An 11,487-nucleotide genomic window follows, 5' to 3' on the forward strand; every position below is an offset into this window, starting at 1 on the left:
GGAAGGCTAAGTTTTACCTGTGAATAATCCCATAATACTTGATACCCGAATTGTGATACAATAATTATATACATGTGGGCCCGAAGGCATGATAATTACATAATAAAAGTACAATTCATATATCAAGTATGTAAAGGAAATCATCAAAATAATCAAAGTACACAGCTCGGCTCGGCAACAAGGCTAGAGCTCAGCTCGGCATCAAAGGTTGAGCACAGCTCGGCGTCACATAGTAAAGCTCAGCTCGGCGTCACATAGTAGAGCTCAGCTCGGCCTCAGAAGTGGAGCTCAGCACGGCCTCAAGGGTGGAGCTCAGCTCGGCCTCAGAACTGCTGTCCCGCAGCACAACTCTCGCACGAGCAGTCAGTGCCGTGCTCTAACTCCTCAGGGGTCCACCAGTCCTCTTCAGGAAACTCGACTGTGGGACCCACCCCATGCTCCTCAGATGTATGACCTGTAAAATCATCTAAAAAGGAGTGTACACGTGGGATGAGCTAACTAGCTCAGTAAGTGGTAAGATGGACCACACAACAGTCCACACATCAAAACACAATCATATGCACTACATGCCATGCTATACATTTTAAATCACATCCACCTAAGCAACATTACTAAGTCCTTGGTTTTAGTGCTACTACAGCCACAGTGCGCGTATACTCTGGGTACGAGCCGCGAACTCCCTCCCGCGATACGCCCATAGGGCTGTTGGAGAAGGCCCACCGTGAGTACTCAGAAAAGTAAAGACAATGCCGTCCACCGGCTCTCAACAGAAATGTAAATGATTGAAAATAAAGGTGCTGATTCTAGTAATTTAAAAGCAGTACGATTGGCCCTCTTGAATGTACTACCGGGGTTGCCGACTGTCCTACATGACCCGTCGGGCATTATGTCTAACCTCCACAGTGACCCGACGACCGCGACCACTGCTTCCCCTCAAATGATAACCCAACACCTTAACCCCTGTTGGGAAGGGTCGTAGCACGGGATGGTGAAAATCCTAATACCGCATGTTCTTATATGACAATAGTACGATTGCATAGTGCCTCTGTGTCCCATTCCACGGGCCACCAATGCACTCGTCTCCAAGCCGACTACGGCATCTAGTCTATTAATGCAACATACACAATGATGTCCACATTCAACATATAAACATCTCATTCAATTGGCATTTGGAAAGTAAACATAGCACACATGCATATCAATGTGAGGAATGACTAATCTACATAGCATATTCATGCTGGCATGACTAGACTAGATATAATTAAATGAATGCCAAAAAATGCCTTGAAACAAGTCCAAACATCCTCTCCCCACTTACTTGTAGTGTACAAGGATTCCCATTCGGTACGGGTGAGATCCGATGCGAATCGGGTAGGATTTGGTGAACCTAACATAATTGAGCGGGGTTAGTACTTCACCATTTTAGAATCAAAATTAATATGACCCGATGACAAAATCATGTTTAGAACGTTAAAAGAAGGTCACACGTCCGATTTGGGTTCAATCGGACATAAGGATCACCTTCGGGGCCACACGGGTGGGTCAGACAAGTGGGCTGTCTGGCCCACCGATCCTACCCACCGGTAGGGCCCACTGGTTCCACCCGCCGGTTGGGCCAGAAGGCCCCTGCCCTCTCAGGTGGGTGCCGACAGGCGGGTAGGGGCCCACCGGTTCCACCCACCGGTCATGGCGGGAAAGACACTGTTTCTTCCCAACTTTCTCCATTCTTTGGGAATTCAAACGGGGCTTTTCCCAATCCATTCTTCACACCTTCAAGGTCTTATAGGATGGTTCTAACCTAGATCTAGGTTAGATTCAAGGGATGGGAAACCATCTTACCTTCTTTGCTCAAGAACAACTTCAAACCCTCCAAATCACTTCAAATCCACAATGCTTCTTCCACCTTGTCAATACCTCTTCAAATTCTTTAAGATCAGCACATAAATCATCTATTAAACCTTAGATTCATTATTTCAAAGGGGATTTACAAGATCTCAAGAAACCCTACTCGAATCAAGGGTTTTATGCTTGGGTATGGTGAATGTTCAAAGAACCCAACTTTGCTTACCTCTAAATGTAGATCTAGAGTTGAAGATCACTCTTCCGGCGCTGGAATGGGAAGATCAAGTTTCGGCGTCGCTGAAATCTTTCTCTTCTTCCTCTTCCTTCTCTTCCTTTCTTCTTCCCTTTCTTTTGTCTCTCCTCTTTACTCTTCTCACCAACATACGGGTGTCATAAATGAAAGAAAAGAAAATCATAATGCTATATATATAATTCCTAAATAAGTGAATAGTGCACATGGATGGGTCACTCAGGTGGGTGGGTGCACCCACCTGTCCGCCCACCTGAGGGCCAAAACTTGGGATTTTGACAGAGTTCGGGCCTCGGCGCGAACCCCACCCCTGGCATACGATGTAGCATACGTATATACCTTAAAATATAGCTATAATACCTGCTTTATCCGTACATAACCTTATGGTAGGTGCATGTACATGGCTTGGGCACTCCAGTCTCTTCTGGCACTGGCTCGGACTTGTCGGGCCAGCCGGTGTTTAAGGTCACCCTTGCCATCATAGCCCATAAGGAACCCGCTCTAACTCCCTTTGGTTTGGTTCTTGCATGGTTAAACCGGTTCAACCGCGAAATCAGACCAGGTTTAAGAGACAGGGTATTACATTACCCCCCTTCTGAAAAATTTTATCCTCGAAATTGTGTACCTGGTTGATCAAAAAGATGAGGGTACTTGGCTTGCATTTCATCCTCTACCTCCCAAGATGCTTCTTCGAGTTAATGATCAGCCCATCGCACCTTTACATAGGAAATGAAGCGGTTGCGAAGGGTTTTCACCTTTCAGTCCAAAATTTTAGTTGGCTGCTCTGTATAGGTCATATCAGCTTCTAGGTACTCTGGTTCCATGGGTAGTACATGAGATGGATCATGCACGTATCTCTTCAGCATGGATACATGGAATACATTGTGAACATCCCCAAGTGAAGGTGGCAGAGCAAGCATGTAGGCTACTGAGCCAACCCGGGATAAGATCTCAAATGGTCCAATGTATCTTGGGCTCAACTTCCCCTTTCTGTGAAACCTTTGCAACCCTTTAGTAGGAGAGATCTTGAGAAATACCTTTTCTCCTGGCTGAAATTCAATATCTTTTCCGCGGGTGTCCGCATAGCTCTTTTGACGGGACTGAGCTGCTTTAATCCGTTCTCTTATAACATCGACTTTGGCACAAGTCATTTGTATCATCTCAGGTCCTAACATTCGACGTTCACCTACCTCATCCCAATACAAAGGAGTTCTGCACTTTTTGCCATATAACGCCTCATACGGAGCCATCCCAATTGTAGCTTGGTAACTATTGTTATATGCAAACTCCATAATAGGTATATATTCTTCCCAACTGTCACTCATCTCCATTGTACATACCCTGAGCATGTCCTCTAATATCTGTATGGTTCACTCCGACTGACCATCCGTCTGTGGGTGAAAAGCCGTACTCAAATTCAGCTGTGATCCCAAGGCACGCTGTAAGCTTTTCCAAAATCTGGAAGTGAACCTTGGGTCCCTATCTGAAACAATGCTCACTGGAACTCCATGTAAGCGTACTATGTTGTCCATGTAAAGTTGTGCTAGTTTGGCCATGGAGAACTTGGTCTTGATGGGAATGAAATGAGCAGTCTTGGTAAGCCGATCCACGATCACCCATATCACGTCCATTCCCTTAGGTGTACTTGGTAGTCCGGTGATGAAGTCCATTGTAATCCTTTCCCACTTCCATTCTGGTACTGGGAGCGGCTAAAGAGTACCATAAGGTCGATGCCTCTCAGGTTTTACTTTCTGGCAGGTAAGACAAGTTGTCACATACAGAGCTATGGTGACTTTTATGTTTGGCCACCAGTAACTTTGTTTGAGGTCTTTGTACATCTTGGTACTTCCTAGGTGAAGTGAGTACTCGGAGCTATGTGCTTCTCGCACTATCTTGTCTTGTATATCCAAATCATCGGGTACACACAATCTGTCTCGAAACATCAATGCCCCATCACTGGCTAAATCAAAATCTGGGTCGTTCATTGTTTGATCTTGAACCTTAACTCTGATCCGTTGCAATTTAGGATCCAAAGGTTGCTTCATTATTACCTCTTGCCTAATTTCCGGATGCACCTGTAGAGCCGTCAAGGATACAGTTAACCATTTAAGGTTTTCTGTTTGAGGTTCACGCTCTAAGGTTGCCCCTTCATATAAGAGGGTTTCATCCATTAGCATCGCCTCTTGCACGAGTGGTGGGCTGACTGCTAAGTATGAGAGCGACACAATCTGTGTCTTCCGACTCAATGCATCTGCCACTACATTTGCCTTGCCGGGATGATACTGAATGTCGCAGTCATAATCCTTCATGAGTTCAAGCCATCTCCTCTATCTCATGTTCAGATCCTTCTGGGTGAAGAAGTACTTCAGGCTTTTGTGATCACTGTATATCTCACACTTCTCCCCATACAAATCATGTCGCCAGATCTTAAGGGCAAAAATGACTGTAGCTAGTTCCAAGTCATGAGTGGGGTAATTCTTCTCATACTCCTTTAGTTGTCGGGATGCATACGCTATTACCTTATCGCGTTGCATGAGAACACAACCCAAACCAACTTTGGAAGCATCGGTATAGACTGTCATTCCACCTGTGCCTTCAGGAATAGTCAGCACAGGGGCTGTCACCAACCTTTCTTTCAATTCTTGGAAGCTCTTCTCACAATCCTCTGCCCAGTCGAATTTCACACCCTTTTTAGTCAACTTGGTCATTGGTGCTGAGATCCGAGCAAAATTCTCAATGAAGTGCCGGTAATATCCAGCCAAACCCAAGAAGCTTCTAATTTCAATAATATTCTTGGGGCTTTTCCATTCCACTACTGCTTTCACCTTTGCAGGATCTACCTCGATTCCGGCTTTAGACAGTACGTGCCCCAGGAATCCAACTTGTTCAAGCCAAAATTCACACTTGCTGTACTTGGTAAACAACTGTTGATCTCTCAACCTCTGTAACACCATTCTCAAGTGTTGAGTGTGCTCCTCTTCGGTCTTGGAGTAGATTAAGATGTCATCAATAAAAACAATTACCCATTTATCGAGCGTATCCTGAAATACTCGATTCATTAGATCCATAAATGCTGTCAGTGCATTGGTTAACCCAAAAGATAACACTAGGAACTCATAGTGACCGTATCGAGTCCTAAATGCTATTTTGGGTATATCACTACTCTTTATCTTGAGCTGATAATAGCCTGACCGAAGGTCTATCTTTGAAAATACTCTGGCTCCCTGCAACTGGTCAAATAGATCATCAATGCGTGGCAATGGATACCGGTTCTTAATGGTTAGCTTATTTAACTCCCGGTAATCTATGCACATACGCAAACTGCCATCTTTCTTCTTAACAAACAACACTGGGGCACCCCAAGGTGAAACACTTGGGCGAATAAACCCCTTTTCCAATAGTTCCTGCAACTGCATCTGCAACTCCTTCAATTTAGTTGGTGCCATCCTGTATGGAGCCTTAGATACTAGAGCTGCTCCAGGAGTCAAATCTATGGCAAATTCCAACTCTCTATCAGGTGGTAAATGCATCAGATCATCTGGGAAAACGTCGGGAAACTCTTTAACCACCTTTACCTCTTCTAGAGGTGTAATCCTTGCATCAACATCAAGTACCGATGCTAAGTAACCCTGACATCCATTTTCTAGTAATTTTACCGCTTGAAGAGCGGAGATGAGAACCTTCTTCACTCGTTTCATTGTATCTGCTTGGTATACCAATTCTTTCCCTTCGTCATCTGTCACCCTAATCAGCTTTTCAGCACAGATCACATTAGCTCGATGAGCCGACAACCAATCCATACCCAATATAACATCAAAATTCTGTATATTAAACTTAATGAGTTGTGCATCAAGGTTCTTCCCACTAATTTCCACTGGGCACGGCCCATACACTTCCTTCAACTGTGTAACTTTTCCAGTAGGCATACTAACAATCATTCTGCGATCTAAGATCCTGGGTGACATCTCAAGTTTCTCTACGAATCTCTTAGATGCGAATGAATGAGTAGCTCCTGAATCGAATAAAACATAGGCAGGTATGCCTGATATGGGTAGGATACCTAGTGTAACAATGCATATAATTTCAGTAGGTCATCAATATTAATCATAATAAATTTCTTAATTTAAAATGTACCTGCTACTACTTCTATACTGGCCTCAGCTTCTTCAGCTGACAGAGCATACATCCTTCCTTGCGGTTGATTCCCTCGAGGTAAGGGAGGTCGGTACGCAGAGGGCTGACTGGAGGGCAAGGCTGGTCTGGCTCGACAATCTTTCGCATAATGCCCATATGAATGGCAGTTGAAGCAACGAATCTGAGACATCAGAATTGGGGCGGGGCCCCTCTGCACTTGACCTGTTGCAGATGAAGGTCGAGGTGGCCTTGGAGCTGTAGGTGCCACACTAGTGGTCGGGCGAAAAGAGGTGGAACCCGAACCACCAGCTAGTCTAGGAGGGTAGCCAGATGGCCTATAGGGCTGCCTATACATAGGCCCAGAACTGTACGATCCGCGGTATGCCTTGGAGGAGTTCCCCATATCCTGAAATGGGTTTGTTCTCTTTCACAGTCCAGGGGTGAAGGACTGTTCTCCCTTTTGCTTATCCTCCATATCTTGGCCTTCTGCACAATTTGGCCATATTCGGTCAAATCCAATACCTCAAGTACAGACCCAACAGATGCTTTTAGGCCTTTTAGGAACCTTACTACCTTCTCTTCAGTTGTCCTCATATGCCTTGGGGTAAAATGGAACAAACTCTCGAATTGTTGTTGGTACTCAAGGACAGTTTACCTCCTTGAGTTAAGGCCGTGAACTTAGTCTCTTTGCGGTCTCTGAAACTACGCGGATAATGGTTGTCTAAGAACAACTCCTTGAACTGCTCCCAAGTGGGTTCTGGATGGGTAGCCAACAATATGGGCTTGGAGGCTTGCCACTAAGAATTTACCTCTTTCTTGAGTTGTAACCCAGCACAAATGAGTTTCTGTGCATCCGTGCACTCAAGCACCTTAAATATCTTCTCTAATTCTTGGATCCATTGGTCCGGTTCCAGAGGATCACTCCCCACCTTAGAGATACAGGTGGTAAGTTCTTCTTGAATGACTCCACTACCTTTGACGTATTAATCATCGGCGGGAAGTTAGGAGCATAAGCCGGATAGTAGGAGTATGGAGGAGGCATCCCATACTGAGGAACACCAAATGGTGGAATTGGAGGTGTACCCCCCACTTGGGGTCCCGTTCCCGACCCTACAGGCGGGTCCTGTCGAGTGAGTACCCGGGGAGGTTGACTCGATTGAGAAAAGTCCAACTGTTGCTGAATAGCAGTCATAAATGCTTGCTGTTGTTGAAGCATTTGTTGCTGAAAAGCCTGTTGTGACTGCTGAATTATAGTAACAACATCTCCCAGAGTAATGACCGGTGGAGGGTCCGGGAGTGTAGTCATAGGTGGGTCCCCATGTGCCCCACCCTGACCAAGGGTCTCTGGAGGTGGTGGAGGTGAGATTTGCCCCACAAAGCGAGACCTGCTGGGATTTTGTGGTCGACCGACCGGACGAGGACCCCGCGAGGTACCTCGGGCATTACTACCGGATCTAGTACGTACCTTCGTATTCCTGTACCTGGAACATATCACACACCATACTGGTTAAACACCGTAGAATTGATTTCGGCATACAAATATATGCCATCACATAAGGTGCCGTAGTGTATGACAACCTGTAATTTACCGCAACTTAATTTTCGAGATACAGGGCCAATGCCCCAACAGGTGTGTCAATGGTCCCATTTGACCACAAAACATTAATATAGGAATAATATCAATGATAAGAAACAATATAATTATGCTAGAAGGAGGAAAGGAAAGAAGAAGAAAAAAAAATTTTCAAAATTTCCCCAATTTTCACAACCGGTGGGCTGCACCGATGGGTAGGGGCCCGCCGGTCGAGCCTGCCGGTCCCAGTACCTCAAACCGGTGGGTGGCACCGGTGGGTAGGGGCCCGCCGGTCCTGCCCGTGTAAAAACACGAACAGGGCCCTAGAGACCTTGTTCTGTCTTGTCTCTTTCCCCAACCTTTTTCTCTTTCTTCCTCTCTTCCTTGGGCGATCTTGGAGGTCTCCTCGGTGCTTCTACTCGCGAGTCTACTCATCAACTCGGCGCTTTTGAGAAGGTTTAACTCTCCCTTTTCCTCAAGTAAGTTTCTTCTTCTCTTTTCTCAGAATTTTCCTTTTGGGGTAAAATGCATGTGTAGGCTTTAATCTAGGCTTTCCTTCCACCTTTCTTTCCATAGAATAGCATTTCCATGTGATTGTGATGTTTCTACTATGGTCATTTGTAGTTTATTAGGATTTTATCTCCTCATTTGGAGAAAACCCCAAATCGTGCCCTAGGTTTCCAAATTTGGGGATTTCTTAAATTTTCGATCCTTTTCTCCAATTGATGATTCCTTTATGATGCATTCCACTTGATTTATGCTTAGCATGCCATAGATTTCATGAAATATCCATTGTGCTTAGAATCCCCATGTATTCCCATGAAAAACCCCTCTTTTGTATTGGTTTCCTTGGTTTTCATCACATACTTGCATCTGTGGACCTCCATTGTCCATTTGGGTATGTTCTTGTACATTCATGATCCCGCTACCATGGCATTTCGTTCTAGACCTAGGGTTTTGAGCTTTTTACTCCATTGTGAATGAGTTTGCGCATTGCAATTGAATCCTCCCGTGTCATCCTTGCTGTTATTTTACTATTTTAGCATGTTTCCCCTTTGTCGCTTACCGTGCATCTTGTCCATTAGCTCCCTATCATTTCTAGCTTGTCACCGTTCCCATTTTACGAGTATTTGGGTTTTGGGCTTCCCTTTTTCTGCTGTCATTTTCTTTTCTTTACTTACCCCACTTTCTTTTCTTCTTGCCAGGATGTCATCTCGCACCGGTAAAGGACCATCTTCCTCTGGCGTACGACGTAAGACCACCGCTACTAAGTGGAAGAGTGCGGAGACCAGCTCTTTAGCCCCCCGCACAGGGAGACCCGGACCTACCCGGTCTAACCCTACAGATTATGATGAGGAGCACTTCCTTAGTGCAGAGGCAGCAGCCAACTGGCCGATTTTCCTGAAGAGGTCGGTGATGATGGAGAAGACCGTGGTAGTCGACGACTTCCACAAGGCTCGGCTTCAGGAGAGGTTCTTAGCACTGGGCTAGGATTCTATCCTTCACGTAGACCGACCATGCTACGAGCAGCTAGTCCGCCGATTCTACTACAACTTGGAGGTATCTTATCCATACGGGGAGTTCACCATAAGCAGCTTGGTGAAGGGGGTAGACATCCAGCTAACGGTGGGTACCTTGGCCAGCATCCGGGGCATATCGGCGGCTGGGCACCGATACTACAGTCCTCCCAGGAGTAAGCCTCTGGGACCATTCATGAGTTTGGAGACGCCAGACTTCATTTACGAGACTATCTGCGGTAGCAGCACCCGTCTGGAGTCCGAGACGTCCTTCTACCCCGAGGTTCGCTTATTTGCTTGGTTGGTCCAGTTCAATCTGCTCCCCAGAGGAGGTCATCAGAACCAGGTGGTTTTCATGGCGGTTTTCATCACTTTCTGCATCTTCACGGCCGCAGAGGGAGGTGTCGAGCACTTGTGCATCCCCTACATCATTCTCAGGACGATGGAGCACCACACTTCCCACCCTGAGGATGGAGGATTCCCCTATGGCAGGATCCTCACTAGGATCTTCGAGTTCTTCGGGGTGGACTTGAGCGGCGAGGAGGGGAAGACTTCGGCTGATAGGTTCGACAGGAGTAACCTCCTGAGGATGGGTCTCCATACTCTCATGGATTCACCCCTGAGAGCAGGAGCTCAGAGAGGTAGGGGTAGGAGGGCTGCCCCTATGGAGGATGTCCTCATAGAGGAGGAGTCCAGCGGGGAGGATGAGGACTACGTTCCTCAGGATGAGGGGGATGATCTGGTGGGTGATGGTATCCCTGAGGAGGTGCCTCAGGAGTCGAGAGGCCCTGGTCCTAGTTCCTCCAGAGCTGCAACCCCACCACATAGAGCCCCACCACCTAGGAGTGGTGCATACGACTTCGAGGGCATGATGTCCTCCATGCGGGCCTTGTAGGATGGCCAGGTTCAGCTACTGAGACAGCTGGACGAGAGTGCCTCCAGGGAGGAACACATCCTACAGAGGCAGGCTACTTTGGAGAACTCCTTTCTCCAGCTAGGCCAGGACTTGAGCACCACGGCCAACGCCATGTCAGTAGATTTTGGCCGACTACAGAGGGCAGTACGGCTAGTGAACGAGAGGTTTGATTACTACGACCACCGACTCAACGTCAACTCTAGGCCTCCGACAAACGTGGTGATCATCGATGATGACTACGATGACCAATGAGGGCTTAGCTCGCCCACACCAGTTGTTTATCTCTTTTTTCCTTTTTTTTTGGACCTTGTATATTTCATTTCTTCTTATTCCTTGTATTTGCGATGTAACTGGATTCATTTGTGGAATAATATATTTTGATAGTGATCATTTTGTGGTGGAATCAGATGTTGAACACTTGTGTAGTTTAGTTATGTATTTTGCTACTTGATCATTGTTATATCATATTATTTGTTGTTTATCAGGTGTTTGTGTGTAAAATTTTTGAAAATATCATTTTACGCCATTATGCTGCCAAAATTTCGTCAAACTACTACTCTATAGGTTATAACACTAACTTATTTACCTTTTACCTACTCTCACGCATGCCATGAATGCAACATCTAATGCAACCCTTTTTAATACTTCATTCTTTGGCTTTTAATCTTTAAAGCTTTTACATTAACCCAACCCCATTTCCCTATTATAGAGTCTATGGGATTCTAAGGGTATGCTGTGAGTGGAGTAGAGCATCACGCTCTGATACCACCGTTTGTCACACCCCGTTCTCACAGAACCGGGCCAGTGATCGGGTTAACACTGGTTAACCCAAACCTGCCAGGATCATCAGATACTGTATTCCACCACAGCATACACACAACTAATATAAGCTCATCAGATCAACGGAAGGCTAAGTTTTACCTGTGAATAATCCCATAATACTTGATACCCGAATTGTGATACAATAATTATATATATGTGGGCCCGAAGGCATGATAATTACACAATAAAAGTACAATTCATATATCAAGTATGTAAAGAAAATCATCAAAATAATCAAAGTACACAGCTCAGCTCGGCAACAAGGCTAGAGCTCAGCTGGGCATCAAAGGTTGAGCATAGCTCGGCATCACATAGTAGAGCTCAGCTCGGCCTCAGAAGTGGAGCTCAGCACGGCCTCAAGGGTGGAGCTCAGCTCGGCCTCAGAACTGCTATCTTGCAGCACAACTCTCGCACGAGCAGTCAGTGCCGTGCT

The sequence above is a fragment of the Macadamia integrifolia genome, unplaced genomic scaffold (genome assembly GCF_013358625.1).
Source record: "Macadamia integrifolia cultivar HAES 741 unplaced genomic scaffold, SCU_Mint_v3 scaffold3319, whole genome shotgun sequence".
NCBI classification, from domain to species: domain Eukaryota; kingdom Viridiplantae; phylum Streptophyta; class Magnoliopsida; order Proteales; family Proteaceae; genus Macadamia; species Macadamia integrifolia.